This window comes from Agelaius phoeniceus, chromosome 5, assembly GCF_051311805.1.
Source record: "Agelaius phoeniceus isolate bAgePho1 chromosome 5, bAgePho1.hap1, whole genome shotgun sequence".
Classification (NCBI taxonomy): Eukaryota; Metazoa; Chordata; class Aves; order Passeriformes; family Icteridae; genus Agelaius; species Agelaius phoeniceus.
This window is the reverse complement of record NC_135269.1, coordinates 57,523,620-57,551,446: the sequence shown is the minus strand read 5'-3', so window position 1 is coordinate 57,551,446 and position 27,827 is coordinate 57,523,620.

Sequence of the window (27,827 nt, the reverse complement as noted above, 5' to 3'; positions counted from 1 at the left end):
AAAAAAATCTCAACAATGATTGTATACCTCACCATTCCTGGTTTAGTCTGCAACTAGGTAACAATGCTTACGTCTCCCCTCTTTTTTCCTGTTGCTGACAAATAACTTACTGCTGTGCTTTTCCAGGACTGAAGCTGTCTTTTTTGCTTGTATTTCTACTATGCTCACAATATCTGTTCTCAAACTCCTCATTTACTTTTTTCCCTTTATTCCCCAGAAGTTTTATCTGATCTGTCAAGCTTCCTTTATAATTGTGTTCATATTCTTGACCTTGTCATACATTATTTTCTTTATAAGAACATAGGAATTACCAAATCAGAAAACAAACAATGATTCATCAAGCCTACTAGCTTGTCAAAGAGGGCAGAAAAAGCTCACAGGATATCTAGACAGGAATAAAATATTATGTAAGAGGATATAAATCCTCTTTGGCTTCCAGCATTGATCAGTTTGAGCCCTCAGGCTTTAGTTTATATAGTTTACTGTTCTTATTTCAGCTAGTATGACTACCTATGGCCTTTTTCTGTGCAGTTGTACTTTATGCTGGTAAAATTGTATCATTTTAACATTTTGGCTAAATACTGTGTTGGTTATTTGCATATTAAATGAGAAGGCTTTTTCAATGCTAAGAAAACATCTGCTTACAAAAAACTTTCCTCATCTACCTACATATAAACAAAACAACTGAACAAAAAGGTGTTTCACTTTATGCACCTTTTCTTGAGCAGGATCCTTCCTCTCTCAGCTTTTATGTTTATATATGACTCCTAAATTTTTCTTAAGAACATTAAATTGAGTCTTTCACCCACTCTGTCTGGACTTGTGGTCCAAGACATAAGAAGAAAAAGGACAGCTTTCCAAACATAAAGGAAGCTGCAGATCTGTAGACCTACAGCAGGAGAACACACAGGACAGGGTTGCAGGGTTATTTCTAGTAAAACTCAATGGTGAGGTAGGGAACTGAGACAATCACTTTAGAAAGACTTGAGAAGACAGGTTTAAATAGAAAGTTTTGGGTAGCCTTTAGCTAGACAATCGTTTTGTTTCCTTAAAAGTGACACTGGATACAGTGCCACTTGCTGGTTTTTTGGTACTTTACAGTCTTTACAGATTTTTCTTTCCCTCAGGTATGAAAAAATGCTTGAGAATGGCATATGTAGGTGCCTTTTGTGGGTAAAACATATGAAGTATTCTTTTCAAACAGATGAGTGAAATCAGCCATGTAGCTGCAGTGCTGCTCCAGTTGGATGTGGTTGTCCTGTTTGGAGCCAGTGCTCTGATACTGTCCTCCATTCCACTTTGAAACTTCACTCATGAGTTGAAACCGAGCATTATCTGCCTCAGCTGCAGGGAGAAGGCTCCCCAGTGCCACAGCCTCCAGCCAGCAGAGCCATCACCTTCCCCAGCCAAGGACAGCCCAGCCAGCACTGCAGGGTCCCACAAAACCAGCCAGCACAGCATGTCATGGGCCAGCTGGGAAACTGGAGAGTTCATCTCAAAGCCCCTTGAAATACTCTTTCCCAAATGCCTGAGGGACCATAGTCAGTTCATAGTGACAGTTTATGAGAGTGTGCTTCAAGCAGTTCATGGAACATTATCAGCTAAGTCAGCTGAGTCATTATTAGTTTTGAGTCTCATTAGTTGTAACTAGTTCAGAGTAATGTACTGCATTCTGCACCACACTTCATGTAAATAAGAATCGCTGGGATTGAAATCATAGAGCAGAAATTAGGTTTTTCCCTCTCTAGCTTGTAGGTGGAGGTAGTTATCTCTTATTTTATCTCCACCTCCTAGTACCAAGATTCAAAGAATGTAACTACCATATAAATGAGCTTTACTAGAGCTAGTAAAATTTTCCAGTCATCTCAGTTCCCTCTGGTATTTTCAGCCCAAATAGGTGATGAATGAAGTATTTGCCTGGTTTAGTATCACAGGGTGATTTGACCTAATCTTTAAGCCTCCTAAATTATTTTCCCTCTTTTCCACTGAAAAGAGTGCCCAGCACTTTCTATAACTTATTGATATGACCTTTGATAACTTTTAAGTACAAAAGATGTTGTCTAAACATTGCCCCTGATGTCCTCTTGTTTCCTACCAATCACAGCCCTCGAGGAGGCTTATTTCCATTTCATTGATTGCAGATGAGCAGGAACTTCAGCTGCCATGTGTTTCCTAACACACCCTTGTTAATCAGAGAGGCACCCAGAGAGACCAGCTGTGTGCAACTCAACCTCAGCCATTTCACCAAGCCAGAGCTGATGGGTTCCAGCTTGCCTGGGTTCCTTCTTGAGCCCGTCTCTCTCTCTCCCAGCAGCAATTTAGGGAGGGCAGTACTTATTCCTCCCAGTTGGTGAGGAGGAGGGTTTTGTTGTGCATGTCCACACTCTGACTTTCTAGACTGGAAAGGTAAATTCTTTGTTTGAAGTGTGTTTTCTGTATCTAACTGAAAAACATTTGGTCGTCATTTGGTATCATTATGCTCTTGATGTATAAGGACTTAAAAATGAAAGGAGAGCTGGAACTTAAGCAGAACAATTGCTCTGAAGGATAGCTCCTACTGACTTGTAATGGTTATGAGGCTGAAGAAACCATTTGCTCTTGAATACTTAGCAGCTGATTCAACACAGGCTGATTAGATAAAGAAAAGAGAGTGGAAGGATAATAAATAAAAAGAGTGCTGTGATGAGAGTTCTAAGGAAATGAAAAACACTTTATTGATAATCAATCTCTGGTAGATTTTGATAATGAACTCCTGTATAATAAGCAGCCTATGTGCTCACCCTGCCACTGGAATTCTAATGAGGAAGATAATAGATCCAAATTAGAAGTTTGCCAGTGAGGCTGTTATTAAAACAATCAAACATTTTAAATGCAAGTAAACAGAAGTTAGATCCCTATTTTGCTATTAGGTTATATACTATCTTCCTTTTTTCTTTATATATCCAAAATTACCCTTTGGATATATGCCTTTAAGGGTTTTATGACTACCTTCTTGAAACAGATGGGAACATTTATTGTGGATGAAATGAGATTAAACATTGACATAAGATCACGTAATTATGCTGTATAGGGCAGGTAAAAATAAGTTTTCATGTCAAGACACAGGGATATGAAAGTCCTTCTGCTGTTAAAGGTTATAAGCCCTATTGAGCTGTGTTCTATTTCAAGGCAGCAAGTCCATACATGGCACAGTAGTTAAAAAATATATCCATCCACCCAGGGGTTAATCATACCCTTTCTTGCAACTGACAGCTTTGCTCATCCTCTTGCTGAGCTCTGCTGGAATAAGCATTGGCCAGAGCCATTCCCACATTTGAACAGCAGTGTTTTCCCACCTTCTGACAATGCCCCTATGCTTAATTTCTTGCCATAATTCTGCCTCAGTGCCTGGCATATCCTCCATCAACTGCTTCTCATCAGCCTGTTGAGATTCCGCCTTTCCACCTTATTGAGCTACTGTTTAGCTTGTCCCTTGTTATTCTCATTTTCTTTTTCCGATGAACTTACTGCATGATTGATTCTTGTTAATTCTGCCAGACAGTCTCTAACTGTTGCCAAAGAGGCTTGTCACACCACTTCAGCAATTTTATACTTTGCTCTTCCCCTCTTCTTGCTCCCACTGCTGCCAGCACTGAAAGCAGGGCCCAAGAGGTTGCCTGAAAGCTGGAATGTGTCACTGTGTCTCCATGCACCATTTTGTGTCACAGCATTGTCTCCTCTTCCCTTTTGCAAATGCAGTTAAGCAGCTGAGCAATTCATCTGGAGGTGGAAGTGGGTTTAATCTTTCCTGTTTCTTTGAATAATTCACAGTGAATTTAGTATTTCAGCTTCTACCACACTTGGTAGAATACTCCATGTTTGGGAGTTGTGTGTTGGGAGGAAAACAAGAGGAAGGACATGAGAAAGGAAAAGAGAAGGACCAAACTGTTCACAGAATGCCTTAATAGCTTCATGAATTTCAGTTTTCCCAGGGAGTGACCCTTTTAGGGTGAGAGATGACTCAATACAGAGCAAGTTTCACATGTACATTTGTGGTAGATAATATGCTACTCCTGATTTGAGAAAAGCCTTTGAAATCGAGCCTTTGAAGCCTTGACTATCAGGGATCCTCAAGGAACCCCTGATCCCCTCATCTCAGACCCTCCTGGAATGCCCTGCCCAGGGCTCCAGGGTCTCAGCTCACCTCAAGACTGAGCACCTGGCCCATGCTAGTCCTACAGTTACCCAGAAGGATATCTTCTTCACATATATATATATATATATATATATAAAATTAATTAATTGCAGTTCAGAAGACTACAGCATAACCATAGTGCATGGACAGTTCAGTTTCCTCTGGAATTATGAAAAAATATCTGTCCAACTGATAAGTGAATTGTTCACAAATCATGATCAAGGGAAAAGATTTAGTAACTTTTAGTGCAGAAGAGATTTAAGTATTAAAATATAAAACAGTAGCTGCTTCCGTATTTTTTATATGCGTCAGTCTTCCATTTTACTGCTACCTCTTTTTGACGTGGACTCTTAAATTCATCTTGCAATTTCTGTTGTTCAGAGGAGACAGCTCACTTTTAAAGGAGACGTGAAAGGTCTAAAGATGAGTGGTTGAATTGCTAGCAGTTTAATCTCAAAGATTTCTAGTGATTAAATAATATAACTTTTACTTACATAGGAAAAGAGGGGGGAAACTACATTACTGAAAACAAATTGAGTAGCAAAAGGCATTAGAGGGAGATTGATTTAATACTGTATGAAAACAAGAGACTGACATTTTAGACATCATCTAATTTTTCCATTCAAGAGAATTTTGGGGCTGAGAGGGAGCAGAGTTCTTTAGGTTTTTTATTACATATGATTTACATCAAATGTGGCTGCTCTACATATCAGACATATTTGAATAATAAAGATCTCTGCTAGCTCCACTCAGAACACAGTCTATGTAAAACCTGGTGCTACTCAATGGGATGTTATGGAAGTATGATAGTTGTGGTGGAATGTGAGTCTCCCTGAGAACTCTGCAAAAGCAAAGAGATTCCATGACACTAACTTCTTACGAAATATTTACTTCTTTCATACAAAACCAAGAAATTTTATAGTTTTGTTCCCTTTTACAGACGACGATCATGTTAGTATCAGACTGAACCTTAATCTGCAGTCAAGGTACATCACAGCTTCTTCCTGTAGGGGTTTTATAGCTTCTCCTTCATAATTTTTCTTGCACATGCATCCCATTTTTGACAACAGCACCGATTTCCACTAGTCCAATCACTTCTACAGACAATGTGCTCTTTGCTCCATATTATTAATCCCATAAAGAAGTTCCCAAAGAAAGGTCATTTATTCATGGTCCTTTCCTCGCTCCTTGTGTACATATAACAAATTCTTTAATGTTAATAGTCTACCATAATAACTATGGGATTTTTTTCAGCCTTCTTATTCCATTCCTTCTCACTAATTTTGTTCCAATTGAGCTGCAGCCCATGGGGGCCTCTCTCTATCAACAGTATTTAACAAAATGAGTGCTTCATAGAGTAAGACATGGTTAAGGGGAAGGGAAAATTCTAGGTGTTATAATAAAATTGGCAATGCAAATTAAAATGTCTTCTTTGGAGTCTATTTTTTTCTGTGTAAGGAAGGCTGAAAAATACCTTGTATTTAGTCTTCTACACTCAGACTTACATTTCAATATGCCTGAGGTAAAACTCAGAAATTGAGCATTTCCCTTCTTGGGTCACTGCATTAAGATACTCTGCCATCAGGAAGGATACTGTTAATGGCACTCATGTAGGATGGTTTTCCATTTAAGTGAACTATCATGACCAGTCTGCCTTTTTTACCCAACTCATACAGTTGACCTTCATCAAAAAAATTTGCTTTCTACAGAAGATGAAACCAGTAAGTGACACTTGCATTGTGAAATGAAAAAATACTGATAAATCATACATGACAAATGAAGTTCTAGAAAAGATTAGGGTTCTGTTTACCACTGTTCCCTGTGCTGAAGTAGATTCAATCTACTGTTCCCCTAGGAACAGATACTGTAGGTCATGCAGTAAGGTACTGATTTTGCCAATTACTGAGGATAATATCATATATTTTTGAGTTGTCACATTATTCTTGAAACTTGTTTCTTGGTTACTAAACAAAAAAGTTTTTCATGCATATGCTTGTCAGACCTGTCAATTTAAAAATGTGTTTTATATAATTCTCTAAAAATAGAATCATGATTACTGTATAATATTCTTTTTGCATATAATTGGTGGAATTTAGGTTATATTCATATATATATATTTAAGAACTTTTTTCAGAACTGCATTGTAACTAATTGGTCCTTAATAATCGTACAAGTTAATAGTTTGACTACAAGGAACTGAACTAATCTTTTTTCTGGAGCTGAAATAACAAGTTCAGAATGGGTTGTTTACTCCTTAATTGAAGATACTTCTTAAAACATCATTAAAGAAGAAAGAATCACTGGAAAATCAGAGGCAGACTGTACTAAGAAGGAATTATTTATTCCTAGATGAAAAGATTAATTTACACCTATTCCCAGCCAGAAGATAGTTGACTTTGAGAAAGAGTCTGAGGTAAACCACTATTGGAACCCTAAATGATTCATAACATTGCAGCACATTTTTATGCTTACTGCCTAAATATTACTAGCTGAAAGAGACAGTTGTGACTTAGAGTGTGTCTTCTGTAGATGAATTAACTACCATATGGTAAATTTGCACCCAAGCTTATGGTTAAGCAGTATGGACGTAAGGGTCAAGTCATGATTTTGAACTGCTTTACTCTTCATATCATCTTTTCCAGAATTATGTTGAAATGTCCTTAGGGAACAGACCTTGAAAATAATTCATGTGCTAATTTTTAAATTTTCAGTAGAGTTGATCACAATTAGAGTTGGACTTTGAGAAAATTCTGAGCCCCTAGTAGACAACCTGTGGACTTACTTTATATTAAAACATGGTCACTTCCTTTGATGTCTTAGTGAGATCTGAATTTTTTTTAATCTTTTGTCCCAGCTATTGAGGTTTAGTTATTCTGAAAACGGTAGCATGAATTGCTGTCTTGATACACCCCTGGAATTGCAAACAGGCATATTTTGTCACACGAATGTTTTTATAGCTGCCTATAACTTGCAATGTTCTGTCATTGCAGAATTTGCCTCCTAAACTTTCAGAGGAAGTTGGACTTGCTTGTACCAAATCTATATGTGAATTTTTGACACAGAGAGAAGTACAGCAGTAAAAAAGATTTATACTCAGAGTTTATTACTGATGAATAGAATCATGCTAGAGTAAGGCTGGAAAAGACATGTTTACTGATAGTAAGTCTTCTGTTTAAAGTGGCAAGTCCCAAGTTTGATGGGATATGTGATATGCAAGCAGAAGACAAAATTTTACTGAGGTCATGAAGTGAATATAGTTTTCAGAAGGATTTTTGAAGGAGCGCAGAAAAGTTAGTAATTTACCTCCAGCTGATGTTCAGCAAAAACTGAGTGCGAAAGTTTCTTAAGCTCTCCTTTACATTTTGTGCCGCAACTCTACTGGAATTTTCTTAGACTTATTTATCACCACAAGGAGAGGTTCAGCCTTTTTTCTTCCAATCTCCTTTAGACTAGATGGGAAAATTTGTCAGCGTGCTTAGTTAAAGAGGGTGGATGTTGTTCATGTTTATGAGATGCTTTGTTTTGTTCACATTAAGAAAATGAAAATGTCCCTGTTCTATTGTCTATGGGCTCCTTACTGAAAGTGTGCAGGGGCAGACTAGTTTTCAGCATGAGAGAAGATTACTTGCTTGGAGATCATCCCTGTGTCAGGAACACAATTTATAGGTAGTTTTGGAACTATAATTTCTTTTTCTTGATTTCAGAATATTTTTACATTAAGATTTGCAGATCCAACTGACTTGCCTCCTCCTTCAAGCTCTAACTCCATGCAGGTGTGTCTCTGTAGCCATTATACCTGCAAGCACTTCTGGTGCTCTTTTAGGATGCAGACTGGGATGGTTCAGTGGTGCAAGAGGCACATTGGAGGAGAGCTGTGCAACAGGGCTTTGGTGCATCTAAATAATATCAATAAATAATAATTTGTTGCTTCTAAAAAATATCCCTAAAATAGTGCTCCAATGAATATATCAAACTCTCTGCCCTGGAGTATCTTCAGGGCTGTGGTGGAGTCAACCTGCTAGAGTTCTTGGGGAGCATCAAATGGATCTTCTACTTCCCAAGTGGACCCCTGGCCTGATTTATCTGTAGGATGTCTGGCCCTGACTCTCTTTGCAGTCACTGGCTTCCCCATAAGCTCTTACTATGAGATAAGGGGTGTACACTTGCAGAGCAGGGGGAATAACCTATTACTTTTCCTTTCAAGACCTAAGACAGCTCTGGGGATATCCATCCTGTGATGGTGAGGAGTTGCAGGAAATCTAAACACAGGCTGAATGCTGGTTGCCTTAAAGGAAAAAAAATGGATGATCTGCTGTATCCCAGGAGTTCTCAGGGCCCCATGGTGTGCAGTGTCCAGCTCACACTACAGCCTCCTTGGCCAGTATGGACATTTGTGCATGTCTTCATGGGAATCAAGGTCCCTGGGCCAAAGCACCATGAAAAGCACCATGAAAAGCTGGGAAGCAGCCTCAGCTGCACTGTGCAATAGCACAACACTCTTTGATTATGTGCTCACTGTACTGTGGTGGAGCAGATGCATTGGTGTTATGTTGCTCTCATTAGGGAAGATCCCATTTCTGCACTTGCAAAACTTCATCCTATACACAAGTTCAGGTTTGATTCTCTCTGCTGTTCTTAACAAAATACCCCTGGTATAGTCTTTTTTTTTTTTTCCATTACCATCAAGCTCTTCTAAGGTTCACTGGCCATGTTTTAAGTAATTTCAATATATGTTAAAAGAGAACCCTAAGAACAGGGCAGAAAATCAGCCTATTATGGAGGATTTTAGTTGATTTTTCGAATTAATGTTTCACATCACCATGCAGCAGTAGCTATAATTAAGTGTCAGAGAGTGAGGGCTAAATGCATGAATAAAATATCTCATTGTATCATTACAGTTTTATAATAAGATTTACTTGTCAACTTTTAATATAATAATGTAACTAACAAGATAATTTATTTCTCAATGTAATGAAGATGTACAGAAGGCAGAGGCAGGACCTTGTGAGATGCCAGCTTCACTCTGTGGCTGAGCCTGCTGGGTAGCATGCACATATAATGAAGGAAAAACCCTCCTGTACTGAAGGAGGGGGCGGAGGATGGATAACGGATGAGGAAAGAGCAGGAGTAGGCATGAAGTTTGCATTTGGTACAGGAGTGAAAGATGAGAGAGAAACTGTGATAACAGAAGGCATAAGAGTCTGCTGGGGAAGATGATACTAAGTGTATTTCTCCAATTGGTAGAGCAAGACATTTCCATAATGTAAACTTTCAGAGAAAGAAGGTTAAAATAGCTAATTGCCTTGGTGTGGGCTGAGGTGATATGTATGGAAAGTTATCCCAGACTGTATGACACATGCTAAGTTGTCTGGCTGTGTAAGTTAAATGATGCCTTCCTTAGGAAAAAAGAGGTCTACAGGATGTCAACCAGGAAGACAGAAATCTTCATGAGTTTTCCCCCCAGTTTAGCTACATCTGATAGAGTCTGTGATCTATAAAAATGTGAGAGCTGCTGAAAGGGATTGTGAGGAATAATTTGCTACCATCTCATTTCTAAGACTATGTATGCACCAAGTCCTCGAAAGCTCCTTCTTGTCACTGTTTCTAGGCCATGAGCAATGCCCCTTGCTTGCCCTCTCTAAATTTCGGTCAGTGGAACTCTGTAGGGACAGACATGTATTTGCAAAGAAACAGAGGACTGTGTTGCCATTCTGGCTGGCGTCAAAAATAACATAGGGAGTAGCAAAAATGAGACCTTGTAAAGTCTGTGATTGCATCCTTCCTGGGTCCTTCCTTCAGATACTGGTGCTTTCAGTGACCGCCAAAATCAAGCCAGGCAAATGGAGAAACATGTCTCACCACGTCTGGAGTGAAAAAAAAATATAGGTGCAGGTATGCTGGGGCTATGTTCAGCATCACTGAAGCAGGTGAATGGATGCAGGGTTCTCTCAGAGAGAGAAGGGCACATCCTAAATTAATCTGTTATTTCTTATTAGCCCCAGGGTTTGGTCAAGTGCTGTGGGAGCTGGCTGTTGATGTCTGTGCAGTTCTGCAGGGATGCAGTGGGAACAGTTGCAGGATAGGTTTCAGTCTGTGGGAGTGCTGGAGCAGGCTGTGAGGTGGTGGCAGGGTCTCTGTATCAGCACAGTGGAAGAAGGAGCTGCTGTGATTATCATCCATGGTGCAGTGCAAGGCTGTGTTGTGAAAAGCACATCCCTTCTGTACAAAGCACTGTCACTCAGTAATCTACACAGCCAGGCAACACAGGAATAGCAATGGCACACCATGTAAGTGCATTCCTGAGCTATGCTGCATAAATATGAATGAGAGGGAGCATACTGCACTTTAAATATTTTGTACATTGTGCTGGGTGTTATGACAATGAGTGCACTGTGATACATTATTAAAAATGTGAGAAGTACCGTAACCTGCCAATGATGGTTTGTTTTTCCCTTTATAGCTGCCAGATGGTGTGGAACCATTTACACAACATCTGAGTGTTAGTGCATTTTAACCAGGGAATGAAGGATCCTGCTCAGTGCTTTGCTTTTTTTTTTTTTTTTTTTTTTTTTTTTTTTTTTTTTTTTTTTTTTTTAATTCTTTACTACCTAGCCAGCATATTTGTGCTGGAGAAAATTAAGCCTATGTAGTGTTAATTTGTTTTGTATTTCCAAGTCACTTCAGGAACTTTGGTTTAAGCAGAGAAAGAACAGTTTCTTGTTGCTTTTATGACAGTGGAAATATAATGAAAGCTTTATTTACTCTGATTATTTTGTTTCCTCACAGAGTATGATAAGATATTGCTTGGAGATCCAACCAGACCACTTGTTTCAGGACTATTTTAAGGAATCTCCTAGAACATGAAGGAACATATGTACCATGTAGATTGAATGACATAAGGCAACATTATATTGTGCTTCTGTTTAAAACAGAGGACTTACAAAAGAGATCTTCCACTTGTATGCAATTTGATAAGCATACTATTCCTAAACTAAGTAGGTTCTTAGTCTTAGCTTGTTTGTATTTTCTTGGCTGAGATGGTGCCACAAAGCAGGCCACAAATGTGAGGTCAGTATACTCAGACTGGGTCCAAGTCAGCTCTTCAAAGAGTCCAGGAAGTCTTCAAAATCAGAAATGTTTTATTTGAATGAAACATCACTTAAAAAAAAAAATAAAGCTGTAAGCAAGCAGGGATCACAGACTGGAAGTTAAAATAAAAGAAAAATAATAATTTTATATACAGCACTTACATTTCCCACTGTGTCCCAGCCAATGAGTTCTTGCTTCTGAGCTTTTCTGGCGTTTACATTGTAATGGTAGCTTAGAAAAAGCTGCTGCCCCCCCTTTGGTCTCAGGATATTCCTTTTCATTGTCTCTGAGGTCTCTCTGTGGTGTGATTCTTACATGCATCATAGCATACATCTTGATCCTTTTCTTACTGAAGAAAATGTGAAATCTTGTCTTCTAGAAGTTATGTCAGAATTAGTACAAAGCCATTTTTCTTCTTAAAGTAAATGTTTAAAACAAGTCAAATATACCCCCAATCACACCACAGATATTATGATGATGGAGATTTCAATTTTGCCTTCTGCAGTGAAGGCCAAGGCCACAACAACACTGTGGCATGTTTAGAAAAACCACAGCTAATGTAAAATTGCCTTTCTTGGGTACTGCTGGCAGTGCTGCCATGATAGCACATTCTTGTAGTGGGCTCCAGGGAAGCTGGGAAAAACTTCAGATACAAAGAACAACAACACAGCTGGTATTCCACTGGTGCTGACCTACACAAAAATTAGCAAAAATGTGTATATGTGGGCTACAGAGTTGCTGTTTGAGCTTAACCCTAATGAACAGTAAATCTTTTATGTTGCTGAAGTCATAGATTTGATTCATTAACTGGCATTTTCCAGTCACCCTTTTCTAGGTTTGAGTTGCTTTTGCTTTCTGTTTCCACCAGTTCCAGTCATGTCAATATATTGCTTTCTGTACATAAATCCTGATATGTTCAATCCTGTCAATGTATTTGGTTACCTTTCCCTCTTAAATGAAAAGAATCAATGCACCTTGATGATCAACTTAGAGAAATTACCATTTTTCTTACTTTTTGTGGAAAAATGAATAAAGGAAAAAGTTTTGGTAGATTTCTGGAGCTGGCACAATCTTCTTCCTTTGAAAGTGTGGATTAAAGTAGTGACCTCTGCTGCATGTACAAGGGAGAAGGGAAGGAGAGCTGTTGCTCACCTTCGGTTTCCAGCATTCTCCCACCTGTTCACGCTGTAGGAAGTCACCAACATTCAAAGTCAAATTCCTAAAGTATTTGAGCATTTGAAGCCTGCATCATAATATTGGCCAGTGTAAGTGACTTCTATCCACTCTTGGAGAAGAGGAGGATGAGAGGAAAGGAGGAGATATTGTATTACACTGGGAGTCGATTAGGGTCATTCAACCTTACAGAATACATGTATTTTGATATAAATTGATTCAGTACATCTTCCAGAAATACAGTTTTCACAGTGGGTAGAAGCTTGTGGGCAGGTAGTAAAATCCCTGCACTGACCAGAAACTGTTGTGAACATCTGTTCCCTGACTACTTAAATTATACTTGGACAGTTTGATGCATCTCTGGCATCCATCCCATGTGCTACCAGAATGAAAGTAGAAGAGAAGAAGAATGTAAAATCAGAAATCCTGTTGGGCTGTAATATTTCTGCTCTTTCTATTTTCTTCTCTGTCCAGCAAATGTCACATCTTTGTTTAGCAGTATATGACATCCTTTCTTTCACTCTATTGTATTTGCAGCTGCCTGCTTACTTATTTTGTGTACATTACTTTGAGCCATGCGAGATTTAAACTTAATTAAAGGTATGAAAAAAGAAAGAGAGAGATTTCTGTAGAAATATCATCTTGTGGAATGTCCTGTTAAGTTAAATCTGCCCTACCAAACTATAATTACTGGAATAAATGATTCTTCCATGAATCTGATCTTTCAGTACTAACTTCACTTGAATTCTGCTGCATGACTTGTGTCATGCTCAGGGGTTTTAAATAGCCTTGGAAATGAGGCTGGAAGGATGATTAGTTTGGGTGAAACTATTGTGGTGGCACACAGAAATGTGAATTGCCTTCAGCTTCCCCAGATATTACAGCAAAAGAACAATTAATTCCCATCCTCATGTTAAAGCTACACTTGCTCAATTTTTAGACTGTAGTTATGCACTTGAAGTGTTATTGCAATGTGACAGATTTTCCATTCTGGCAAAAACAGTGCTTGATTTAACAAAAAGTGAAAATCAAAGCCACTGCACAAATTCTAACTCCATTTTAAAAGAGCAATAATCATTGATTAAGTCAAAATTATTAGTGTTTTTAAGGGCCTTTTAAATCGCAGTTTGGCTCAAAGATATAATCTCATTTTGGCATGCTTGCATGACAATGGATTGCTGCCTGAGGGTTGGCTTTCCACAACAGTAATTTGGAATGTGACTCATCTATCATTAGTTTAAGCACACATGAAAATATAGACTTTGTGTTTTATAGCACTGGAGAAAGACTATAGCATGTAATAACAGGTGTACCTCAACTGAGGGCCTTAGGAGATGCTCCAGATGATATTCTTCACTGCCAATGGCAGAGAAAGCCTTTTCTGCATACACTGGTAAAAATCTGCTCCATACATAAAGAGGAACACATTGTGATTTCAGTAATCATACTGGGCACAAAGCGCAACTCTAGCTTGTATTCAAATAAAATTCTGTAATCCTTTCCACAAGCTCAGAGCTGCATTCAACTGGGAAATCTGAGAATAGATTATGTGCCTTATGAGAAATGGAGTACAGTGAAAGACAGAATTATGTGTCTAATTCAACAAATATGTTAATACTGAAGATTTTTTCCCCCTGTGGGTAAAAAAATCCTGGCCACGAAAGGCAACCAAAGTTTCTATGCTGAGATGCACATGCTAGTTCTATCAGGTATGATATCTGTCTTCCCAAACATTTAGGGCTTGCCAAAGTCCTCTTCTTGCCATTCCTCTCCCTACTTCCACTGAATCACTTCAGTGCAATTCTTTGGTCTAATTTGCCATCAACTCATATATTGGTACAGGTATGAAAATTGAGTTTAAATGCAAAATTCTTCCACATTAATCCTTTGTAGAATCATTAATTTATAAAGCCAAAGCTTGCTTCAATAAAAGGAAAAACTTGCAATATATAGAAAAATATTTAAATACTATATTAAAAACCTAGAATCCTCTTTCCTTCTCTTCTAACCTGGATTTTTCTACTTCTTCTCTCATATACCTGAGTGCCACACCTCCATAAATTAAGCACATCATATTGTTAAAAATGGAAATAATAAAAAAAGTAATCCTTTTCCTTTCCTCAATTTTTAAGACCAGTAACTAGGACCAATTAATGTAGGAAGATGTGTGTGAAGGTATTTTTCTTAGAAAAACTGAAGTTAAGCAGTTGTATTTTGTACTTTGTCTCTTCTGGGTGGAAGAAAACAGCTCCTTGTCTCTTCTAGAATGAGTTCATTACCTGAGAATGGCAAAACAAACAGGTTCACCTTACAGATTAGTACCCTCCCGTGGAAACGAATGATCCTGGACTAAAAAGAAAAACAAAAGCACAAAAAGGGAAATCAAAATAAAAGAGCAAAGCTAAAAGTAAAGTATAAGGGATTTGCTGTGGTTATTGAAATCAGTATGTGTTCCTTTATCTGTCCATGGAAAACATATAGATGTACTGAAAAGATCTCAGAACAACATTAGGATGGTATATAACAGGAAGCACATAGAAAAAAGAATTATTAAAACTCCTCAGAAAAAAATGAAGCAGAGGCAGGGAATGATTTCTATGTAAGAAGAGAAAAGTAACCTAGCACTTTTGACCTTGGAAAAGAGACACCTGAGAAGGGATCTAGTAAATGATGTTTTGTATAGATTATTAGGCTGGCAGTGGTCATTGCAAAGTTGTGTAAAGTTAGTCACATCTCTGACCACCTCTAAGCATTTTCTTTCTCTGGGGGATTGAGACAGAAGCCAAGTGCCTACATACAAGTTCCCAATTAGGTAACACATCCATTTTTGCTAAAAAGGCACTTCTGAGCATTCACAACTGATAGGAAATAGAGAAGGATCTAACAAGAGTGAAGGCCTGGGTGGGAAGGAAGGTTGGTAATTAGGTTTGCTGTCTGGCTCTTAGCATGACAGAGGTGCCTGGTAGGACTGAGGCAGGCTGCAGAGCACCCCAGGTTTATGCACAAAACAGTGATCTACAATCTCCTATGTCCAGGATGGAAAGATATTTTTACAGCTGTTGCATGTCACACAGTCCATGGCTCTGTGTGTGATGAAGATATTTCCTGGGGATGGATGCCTTTCACAGATGGTATTCCTGTCAAGGAGGCAACTTCTTTAGGGTATTTTCTCAGTTCTTTTGATTTCTGCATCTTTACTCAGGCACTGCTAGCAGGCTGCTGCTGGGAGAGCTCACTGAAGGAGCTGCACATGGTTCTCACTCTCACCTCTGTGGTGCTATCAATTCTGTGTACATTATCCTGTCATCTCTCCCTAAAACTTCTGCAGGTATGGAGTAAAATGGAGAAAGGGGCAGAGCTGATGTAGAAAACAGGTCATTGTAAGTAGCCCTTGAATTCAGCTAGAGAGGAGAAACCTGAGCCACCTCAGGGCAGTTCCATTCAATGTGTTTTTAAGCTGCTCCAGACAGTTCACACATGAAATATATTTATTAAATGTGCTGTAAAAATTGTTCTTCAATTTTTTATTAGCCTAATTAAGTATTAATATCCATTTTACTTTATATCTTGAACTTCAAAATCTAAGTTTTTGCTCACTACAATTTATTACAAACAGTATTGTCATAATTATTTTGTTATGTTGAATGAGTATGCATCATTTAAAATGTACATAGTTTTACCCAGAATAACAATCAAAGACAAGATTGGTGCATATGCAAGTTATGATCCTATCTCCAATAGAATCCACAAACTGCCCATTGTGTATGTCAGGTGCACATGAAATATGAAAACCTGCAGTGGATCTTCACAGCTGCTCTTGGGGTACCTGTACACTGTCATGTGTGTACTTACAGCTTGATTGCCATCTGAAAGCCTCTGCCAGCTTTGGTGCAGTACCTGCTACAGGTCTCATGCCTCTGTACCAGGTATGGCAGCAGAGGATGCAAAACGTGTCTTTTGAATGCGGAGGTAATTATTTTGCAATTAACTCCCTGTTACTGCTGCTACACAGCTGATGTTGCCCATGGTGGTTTGCTTAGAAATAGCTGAAGAAATTCCATGAGCTGAAATCACCGCTGACAGCAGTTTATAGATCGATAGGAATAAGAAGGTGATATTGCTCTTATTTTTCTGAAGGGAAGAAAAAAGGAACTCTGGAATTAACTAGCTTGGGAGAACCTGGGAGGCTGATGGACTGCACATAGAATGGCCACTCGATAAATCTAAGGTCTAATGTAGGTTCTAGTGCACTCTTGCATGATGATTGTGTCACTTAACTCCTCTGAATCTGAGTTTTCGTGTTCTAAGATAGAAGTAATTATATGCAGCTACCATATAATATCTGCAGAGAGATGTGCAGTTGAAAAGTATTACTGAGCCTATCAACAGAAAAAATGGGAGGTACTTAATAAATTTTAAGGCCAGAAGGGAACATCATGATCGTTTAACCTGTCCGACTGTGTTACTGAGGCCATAAAATTTCCTCTGTGTGATGTTTGAATTACTTCTGAAACTTGTAGTTTCAGAAAGGCATTCAGACATTTTCTGCTCTTGATGAGAATACTTTTAGAATCTGTACCAGTAAGTTTTTCTAAAGGCAATAAATAGCAGCATATCTTTAGTATCCTAGGGAATACTGTGCTTCAAAACAGGAGGAAAAACCCATTTAAAACAGTGTGAAGATATTCTTTAAAGCAAAAATCCACAGTTTGTTTGAGTCAGTTGAAATATCCTCCTTGAATAAAATTGAAAATGTTAATTCTGTTCCCTCATCCTACTTCCCTGTCTGTCTGAGCAGGAGAAGGATGTCTCTGTACGTACAGTGGGGTCTCTCCAGCAGCTGGGCCCTTACACCCAACAGCTGTCCCTGGGTCCCAGTCTCCCCTATTTCTGGCACTTGGACATATCAGCCCCCAAAGCTGTAGCTTCATTCCAGCTGCTGGGACAGATGCTCTTACACCCCTGCACTGGCACACACACACAGCAGACCCACTGGGCCTCCTTCCTGGAGCTGGGCCTGGCCACACAGCACATGCAGAGGCTGCCCTTCCTCCCACCGCCCTCCCAGAGACACACACACCAATGCCCACCCACCCCAGAGAGTCCCTCACCCAGGACGAGAGCTAGAGAGAGGTTTAGCAAGAGGACAGGACACATTTCACTAATGGGGTGCAGGGCACAGCCAGATGAGTGTGCTGACCAGCCCCTGTTCATACATAACCCAGCCTTTAATCCCCTTACTCTTCTATCTTTCTTTGCGTGTGTTCCTTCCCAAATCACCTTGATCCTTCTCTTTCTCCACCTCTGGTTCCCACCCTAAACATCCCATAATCAGTCCTATGCAACCCTGGAATGCTCTTCCTCTGCATCCCACAGTGCATCCCCTGCCCTAGGCAGTGGCCCCCTCTGTGGTGGGTGAGCTGGAGCAGCTCCCACGGCCTCATGGGGATGGATGTCCCCAGCCCATGATGCTGAGGCACTCCTGTGGCAGTCCTGGGTGGGGGCTGTTTCTCTGAATGGGTTTTTGGGGTTTCTCCACCTGCCTTGAGCCCTTGTGCTCCTTCGTGGATGCAAACATGGGCCTGATGAGATGGGGCTGTCATGAGAAGGGGCAGGGTGTAATTTGAACTCCCCCTCCTGCCTTTGTACCTCTGTTTTCCTCTCTGTGTGTGCAGTCAAGCTTTTTATCCCATTACTTAACAATTGTATTAATGGAATGCGTGGCAAAATCACTTTTTTCCCTCCTCATGTTTCTTTTCAAACAAGCAGTTTTCAAATTACTTAAGTGACTGTGAAACATTTCCTCTTGGGGAAATCCACATTAAAATATTAAGTGGGAATGTTTCCAGCTGGCCTCTTTTAATAGTTTTTGTGGTGAAGATTTGTACCTTATGAAAATACTTAAACAGCATATAAATCCTACTACCTCCTACTTGTGCTCCTAATAGGGAAAATCAGCTCACTCTGCACTAGTCATCTTTGCCAATTACTTTAGGATGGAGAATCTCTGTCTGGAGGTTCCTCAGTCTTTCTGTAGTTTATAGGGTGAATCTATACCTTAAGTAAAGTAAATGCCTAGATTTGAGATGGCTAAAACCAGGTAAGATGGTTCCCATTCTGCATATCATTTTGGAGGAAAAAAGTTAATATTTTTTTCCTACAATCACTTCTATGTGAAAATGTGGAGTGCTTTCCCACATAATTTCCAGAAATGTTTAGACTAAAAATGTCTGATCAAACAGCTGCATTTCAGGAGGTCCAATAGTCCATAAAAATAAACACTGGAAAATTATGCACCAATTTTTGTACCTTTTATGATTTACAGGTTTAAAAGTCCATCCAAACCCTTTGTCCTTCAAGGTACTTACCAATAAACAGGTGCTGACACTGCTATGGATTGCACTGCAAATATGGCATGAGAGATAAAAAATCCTGGTAAACCTCATACCACAACTTTAAAATGTCTGCATCACCCCTTTGTGAGCCATTGGTCCTAAGCACAGCTGATTGGGACTGAGAGCGCTTCTTCTCAGGCAATGTCCTTTCACAGTCCCACATCTCCAGGTGCACTCTTCTCCACAGACAGATAACCTTACTGTGACTGCCTGTGCCAGAGGGATGTATTTTATTAGGTGGAATGGTAGATGGGAAATAGTGCAGTGACAGTAACTGAAGATTTTTCAGTCAGTCACAACTAATATTTTTTTTCTTAGATACCCTACCCTGTTCCTTATACTTGCCACCTTGACAAGGTTCAGAATGATCAGGCAAACAAAAACTTTCTCAATTCCCTCTGCATCTTCCTGTTCAAGATTGACAGATATAATAACATCAAATAAAACTAGAGTGGGTGAGAAACACTGTTGTAAAGTTTAACTGTGGTTTAAAGCCAGCTGACTAAATAGCAGTGAAGAGAATTTTGCCAATTATCTCAGTCCCTAGCTGATTGAAAGATTTAATGGGAGTATCATCTTTGCTATAAATACAGCATTACTCTTCTGACATATAGAGAGAAGTTGCAGGAAGTATAATATATTTTTAGCAAGTTTAATTTAATGTTGAAAAATGTTACTTCTTGAAACATTAGGTATTTTATATACAGTTGTATAATTGAGGACCATGATTATCACAGCAAACATAATCTGATTATGAAGGTCCTTTTTTGGTCTATTACAGACACAAGTCTAATGTATTCCTTTTAGAACCTGTGTCAAAATGAGCATGGCTATATGAGGCATTTGACTTCTGCCAGGAAAAAACAAACTAGAAGGGTACCAAGATTAGTGATGGTGGTAACAGGATCTGTGCCCTGTGGAAAATCATAACCTCTTCTTGCTGCAGTGCTTCCTCTGGCTTGTACAAAGCCTGGTCCTGGCACACCCTGCCTGCTCCCCTGCCAGAATTTGGAGAGGCTGGAGTCCACCACAGCTGCCAGATGAGTGCATTGCACTGACACAGGGAAGGCATTGCCCCCACCAGCTCCATTTTCTGCCAGCACAATGTAGAGGAAGGCATGAGTCACCCTGCACACGCTTCCTGTTTGAGTTTGATTAGCTAAGATCTTTTTTTATGTAATTAAATTTTTAGAGAAGATGTGTAATGGCCTGTATTTTCCAGAGTAATAGGTTAGTTTGCCTATTCTCAGCTTTGCTGAAGTTGGTAAAACTGAGTGTTCAGATCCCTTCTAAAAACAGACACACTTTAAAGATGAAGTCAGGCACATGCCTTGGTTTAAAAAATGCTGGTTGTTCTATCTTTTGGAGGGTATGAGAAGTATGCATATATTTATAGCAAAATCCTCACCTTTTGTAGTCTTTACTGTTTTTTCTAATTTAAAAAATATGCTCTACTCAGAATATTTCCCAAAATCATTACATTGCTGTTAAAATCAGTACACACTTCTTTCTAAAATGTCCTCTATTTTTAAAATCCATATTCCTGATGGCTGAAATTGCTCTTGACTTGTAAAATAGCAGATGATCTTATGGGAGATGATGCAATGCAGACTGAAGGCAGCCCAGTCCCTTCAGAGTAATGAGGAAATGAGAAGTGTGGGCTGATGATGCTTGGCCCTGATTGTGCTGGGTCCTGGTCTTTCAGCATAACGTGTAAAAATTATTGGGTTTTTTTAGTTAGTTAGTTTGTTTGTTTTTGTTTGTTGATTTGGGGATTTTGTTGGTTTTGGTTTTGGTTTTTGTTTTTTTCCCCCTTTAGAATACTTTGATGTTTTCTGAATGGGATTGCTATACAGCTCTGAAAACTGGTACTGCACAGGTCATGCAGCTATTTTGATTTGCATTTACATTGCAAATTCTACCCATTTTAGAAATATTTGGAGTACATATTCTGCCATGTAATTAAATCATGATGGTTCCAGTGGAAGTGTTGTGCTCTGTCCAGCTCATAACGTCACTTGAAAATAATTTTTTTGAAGAAGATGTACATGACACAGTGTGGAGAATATGATATATTTTCACAATTTATTGAACTTCACTTACATAATTCACTTTTTTGAAGTCCATTAATATTTATTTGCAAATGCTTGACATCATGATGTGACTATATCACTTCTCATGTAGCCTAATGAGAATAAAAGAAATTAAAATTAGGGCATTAACCAAGAAAAGTCAAAAGAATCCTATAAAAATACCCAAGAAAATATGATATGAGAAAAGAAAATTGAACGCATTTAAAATTAAATCTGACATGCTATTCTCAGTCCACTCCACTGTGTCTAGGAGATACTGAACAGTGGATATTTTGTAATTGTTTTTCCAGAGTGAATCTCATTCTCAGAAAAGGTTCTGGGCTGATACTACCAGTATGAAAAAGGTATCTTCTTTTTTAAAATGTTCCACATGTGAACTGCAGGAAAATCAAGAAAAGTATGAGCTGCTGAGCTTCCTTTTCTTCTGGGAACCGAGTGGAGAGAGGGACCTTCAGCATTCCACAGGATGGACTTTCTCTTTGTTTCCTTTCAATTCACTTTTAGCTTTTTGTCATTGGATCAAGTTCTAGATAAGAAAGTGATGAGGTTTCCTTGCCTCTCTTGCCCTTAATTGTTGGATTTTTGGGAATTTCTGCGCCTCACATCTTCAACATAGGAACAGAAAGGGTTCTTAACACTAAATCTCTCAACTAAACCTACCTTTTGTGAAGTGAAACATTTTGTGTAGAAAACATCTCATTACAGGCCAAGGAAAATCAAACTAACTTGGGCCTCTGCTCCCTTCCATGAAAAATTACGGGGAAGCCAACATCCTGGAAACGCATTTATTCACTTTTGTTTCCCAGTGCAAAAGAGCCAGTTCTGTAAAATAAAGGAGCAGAAGATTTATCTAATCTCCCTCTGAAAGAGGTTTTTGTCTTTGCTACAAGAACAACAAAGTTTTTGCACTGATCTCTTCATAAGACCAGGGTCTAATACTGAATGAATTCTGATCAAAATCAATGTTAAACCTTTGCACAGTGGTGTTTGCGAAGGAGTTCAAGAAATAGAGATCTATTTTCCTAGTAGAGGAAATAGAAAACATGAAAAAACAGTCCAAAAATAAGATTGTAGAGATTCTCATTTGAAATTTAACAGAAAAAAAATTAGATTACTCTAAGTTTGACTGCCCAATGTAGATGCTTACTTGAGATATGAGGGCAATATTTTCTTCTAGCTGTATTTGAGATCGTTTCCAAAAACACTTTATCCTTTGCAGTAGACATGAACACAACAGTGTGAGCACAAGTATAGCATTGCATTCTACAGCTGGAACAAGCAAACAAAAAGCCTCTCTGTAACTGGATGCATACATTAATGCAATGGAGGGAGACCCTCTTGGCAGTGTCTCTGTGGCAGTGAAACAATATTACAGCCAGGAGCAGCTCCCTTCTTTTCTGTTCCACTCCATCTTATTGATACAAGCCTGTATAATCAAGTTGTATATGAAGTGGATGCATCAGTTTAAGTTGCAAACATTATTTAAAATACTCAGTTAGTTGCATATTTCACATAATGGTGTACTGTAATTATGCAGCTGTATTATGCTTCTCGTCCAGAAATTCCTGGAAACCTGAAATTGCTTGTTCCTTATTGTGGCCACAGGCTGTTGAAATTCAAATGAGCTTTTTGCTCAGCTGCAATTGTATTAAGTCTGCAGGACAGGCTGTGATGCCTGGATTGGAGGCAGGAGACAGCTCTTGTTAGGAAATGTGTGTTGGAGTGTATTGGTAGTACTGAATGATAGCTAATCATCTGAAAGGAAGGCTCTTTAAGGGAGCGATGCCTCGCCAAGAGAGTAGGAACAATTCTGGGCCACATCCTTAGAAGTAATGAATTCTCATTTCTTTTCAATCTAGCAAATACCCTCTTTAAAGGTTAATTCTTAAATAGTCACTTGGGAGCAGACATCTCCTTCAGTCTGATCTCTGTGAGTTAAGCAGACTGCTAAGAAACTTCAGTTTGTCTCTTTCATTGCCTGATGCCCCTTTACTTCAGATTAAAACTGCTGATAAAGATAATTTCAGCTGCCTCATCTCCTGCATATTCTGTAATTGCTGAATAAAGGAATGAGCTGAACTAAAAAACAATAACAAAATGATATCTAGGAAAGTTACAACTATTTTTCCCAAATTCCTCACTGTTATATGAGGTAGTGATGCTTTTTTTCCTATATCATTCTAGTGGCACGATTGCCTTGGCTGAGCAAAGGACCATAAAGGCTGTTGGGGTGACACAGTAAATTATCATTTTCTCTTATTCAGTGATCTGACTGAAGGCTGAGTATCAACTAAAGTATGTCTGTGACAATCAGAAAGGATGCTGTCCTTGTTCCATGGCCCTCACAAACCTAGATAATTACCCCTCTCTCCCATCTACAGCTTTGAAATTCTTGCAAAGATAAAACAGAATGAAATTATTTTGACACTGTTCATTCATCTGTATGAGCATAGAACAGGAAGGTTTGACAGGAAAATACATCAGAGACATATGATAAACTAATACTATCCAGATGAATACAAGAGCTGCCTGGAATATAGAGATGGTGGGTAAATTGCTTGAAATGAGCCTTATTGATTTCACTCTGTGTTGATGGGACATATCTGGAAGACGAAGTTTCATTTAAACACTTGGTCACTGCAGCAATTAATTGAGCCCTGGGACAGTTTATGTAAAGGACTGGCTCTGATTCTTTAGGAGCTGGTGTCTATCTCTCTTAAATATGAAGCACGTTAATAGCAGAACAGCTAATTTATTATAATGGGATGGAAAAATCCCATTGCACCCTCGTGGCCCAGATAATGTAGCAGCAGGTTACTGCTCTGATGAATAGGGACGTTGATCAGTAGATGTAGGGCTTTCTAGTCTTAGAAGAGATCAATTTCTTCTTCTTTATGAAGAATGATTCCTTTGCAGTGCTGCTGAGAGCTGTGGACATTTACACCTGAGTTAATCACCCCCAGAACAATCCAACCATTACAGGTATTCTCAGCTGTTATTTTTCTTGCTTAAATAAGCAATTAATTTGTAAAACAGGAAATGCAAGAGAAATTTGATTTCTGTTTCTGTACCTTGGTGGTATTTCTGTGTGCTTCTACTGGTCACATTGCATTTAAGGAAGACCAGAGAGGGGGGAGGCTGTTTCTGGTGGGCTGGGGGGGCTGCAGATGGGAACATGTGGGACTTCTAGGCTGAGTGAGCTGTATTTGGATGGGCAGCCCAGAGGAAGGCTGGGGTTCAGTAGATGGCACTCTTCCCTCAGAGTCTGCTTCCTCCATGCCTATGTTGAGCTGGTGTGGAGCTGGGAAAGGGACATGAGCTCAGTGCTCTCCACATTATTGCAAGCACAGTTTCCAAGCTCTTTGCACACCTTTGGGAGCTGCTGGTTGTAGGCCTGGTGCTCTGTCAGCATTTTTTAGAGATGCCAGTTACAAACCCCTTTTTTCCTGGCATTCTGGCCTCACAGCTCCCTGTTTGCTTTACTTGATTTTTAGAGGTGACTTGTGCCTGAGCACACAGAAGAGCACAGGAATGGAGCACACACAGCTGATCCAGCTTTGGTAGCAACTCTCTCCCAGTTTTTCTCTCAACTAATATCTGAGATTTCTTTCAGTCAGGTTTCATAGTAGATCAAAAAATGACATAGAGACAGTGTTGATGAATGCCCTGAACAACTTTTTCTTGGCCATCACCAAGGAATAGAATTATAATAGTATTACTGAATGAGTGACATTTAAGATGATACATTATGCTTTGCATAAAGACGACTCCTAACATAAAAATCAATGTCTGGATTTTATTATGTCATTTAACTTAACTCTTGATTTTCATTAATTTGGGAAATGCTGCACTCCCAGCAGATACTCCAAAAGGAAAAGGCATCTTTGTCCTATATTGCAAGCACATAAATAGCAAATCTCCCCATGCCAAGATTCAGGTCTATTTGCAGAGAGTTCCCTGCTGTTCTCACTGCCCCTACTTTTGCTATGGTAATAAGATCTTCATGAATTAAGAATACTTCAATAATTTTCTGTAACAGTCTTTTCTCGTGGTCCCTCCTGACCGTGCTTCCATGCTCAGCCTGGGTCGTACTTAAGAGCTTACCCAAGGCTTTCTTCAGCTGAGAGAAAGGTGAAACAGCACCCTGTTGCCTCTCCTTACAATTGCAGATGTGTACTGAGGCAGTCCTGTACATTTAGTCATGAAGAGAAACACAGCTGAAAATGAGGATGACTATTCTGCAGTAAATTCTGATTATCCCTTTATGTCAAACTGATATCTGACTGTGATCCAGCTTGTGAAAACCATCCTGAAAATTTGTTGAGGGAATAGAAAAATGACCTTTTTAATAAATGTCTTGTTTCAATAAGACAAAATGCTTTGATGACATTTTCTCTAGAATAGTTTCAAAATTATGAGGTAAATTTATATTAGATATTAGGAATAGCTTCTTCACTGGTAAACTCACAAATGGAGTTTCATCCTCACAAAAGGATGAAACTCACAAAAAAGAAAATCTTGTGAGGCTAGATTAGACAAAGCTCTGCCAGGGATGCTCTATTTAAGTTGATTGTACCTAAAAAGCAGAGGAATGGACAGTCAGTTGCTGTCTTCAGGCAACTCCCAGCCTGTCAGTTCTGAGATACTCTGCAATAAAACACATTATCACTAGCAGTGAAAGAAAATGCTCTGAATTTCTCAAAATGAAATGTTTCAGCTATATCGAAAAGGAATGAGTAGACTATTTTTGTAAAACCTACAGATAGAAACATTCCTGCAAAAGTGCTTTGATTTAAGTAGGACACAATCTTCCATCAGGAATTTTTTTAACCAGTTTTCCTCTTGGTCTCTTTGGGGAGTGCTTTGTTACACAACTGTAACTTTCACCAGAAGTTCTTCCCATGACCTGTTCCTTGGGTGTTTGCTGGAGAAGCGGTTTCCCAGTTCACGTGTTTGCTGGTTCAACGTGTTTGGATTGTAGCTCTGCAGGACCTTTTGCTGGTCTGGCTTGTGTGGCTCACAGCAGTGTGCAGCACCCTGAGGGGAGAGGTCCCTGCAGCAGCACAAACATGGCAAGAGGGAGGTCGTGCTGCTGGGTTCCAGGTCATTGGCAGAATCCAACCCAGCAAAGGCTGTGTCTGTATTTGCAAAACCTTTTTTGTGTCCTGAAAACTTCAGCCAAGAAACTGTCAGTGTGGATCTAATTACAGGTCAAATTGACAAACAACAGTATGTGCTTGACTCTCACCATTAATCTAATTTTATATTGTCTGTAACCAGAAGCCATGTCTCTTTATCAGAGAGTTTCACAGGCTATGTCTATAATAGTAAATAAAACAGGCAGGGGCAGGTCTCCAGTCCTGAGGCCAGTTGGTGCTGCTTGGTGTGTGTCCAGCCAGAAGGAACTTTGCTCCCCTTCTCCCATAATTCAGGACTGCCACATCCAGGCTATCACTGCAGAGGCCTCTGCCCTTGCTACCCCTGAGCCCTTCCTAGGCAATGTTTGAGAGAGCAAAGCCAAAACCAGTGTTAGGGACTGTGGGTACCTGTAACCTTGGGGTAACAGCTGGGGAATGTTACTGTTGGATGGAAACTTGCAGACCAGCACTTGGCATGTACCCTGACCTTCTTTAGTTCATTTCTGTAGCTGTAACCACATGTGAAGCCGTACCTGCTCTCCCTATTTTCTCCTCTCAGCATTTTGGTAAATTAAGAAAGGAAGGCCTATATTGACTTTCCATGCTTCCCTACCCTCACAGATAACACACAAAGAGGTGGTGTGGTTTGCCCAAGTTTATGCAAAAATCTTGTAGAAAAACTAGAATGTCTGTGCCGGGCTCCGTGCCATACCAGACCACTACTGTTTAAACATGTGCACAAACAGAACTCTGTTTTATGTAGAACTCTGTCTTGTCTGTTGTGGCAATGGGTAGGGACTTCAAAGTATGTGTACTTTAAAGTATTCTAAACCATATTTATAAAACCAAGAGAAACCTCAGAATAGATGTGAAACAATGAATTTTTAAAAGCACTTCTCCCCTTAAAAATTTGATAAGATACAGTGTTATTTTTGCCTCCTGTTTGTTTAGAGTGGAAAATTTATTTCAATAAGAGTGGCAGTTCCTCACCCCCAAAATGCTCCATAATTATCAACTAAAAGTGCAGAATCAACAGAAAAATCTGTTTTATTAATTGATCACAAACATAAATCGTTTAGACAGTACAACTCTACTTCCTGCTTGGGCACTTATCCAGGCAGAGCTCCAGCTGAGATTTATTTCCTTTTCTTTAACTTTAATTGAATGTACTGCCACAAGATACCGCGCACAAACACGAAGCGCAGCAACTGACTTAACTGCGTATTTTTTTCCTTGGAAAGCGTGACTTTACACATCCCCTTAATACCACCGCGGGTCCTGCGTAATCTCGCTGCCTTTCTCGCCCGGCTTTTCGGCAGATGGGCTGTGTCAGACGGAGCAGCCGCGCTCCGAGGCGCTGCCGCGCTCGGGGCACGGGGAGCGGCGGCTCCGGGGCGGCTGCCGGAGCCCGCGGGTACCGGGGCGGCTCCGAGGGCCGGGAGCAGGGACGATCGTCTCTCATGCCTCTGCCTCGGGAAGGCTGGCTTTGCAGGGAAAGGGGGTGGACAGATGGGGTGATAATGCCCTCAGCCACACTTTCTGGTCTGTCAGAGCCCCCGGCTTCCTCTAACAGCATCCCAGCGTTAGATGCCTCCACACTTACAAATTTTCTGTTGCAGTAATATCAGCACAAATTTCCCTGTGGCAAACTCTGAGCCACTTGTCTACCATGTGCCCACCCAAATGTTCAAAAACCCTAGCTGGACTGCCCCAGCCGTGCTGTGAGAAAGCAAATTGAACTCTGCAGTTTTGCCTTATGATATTC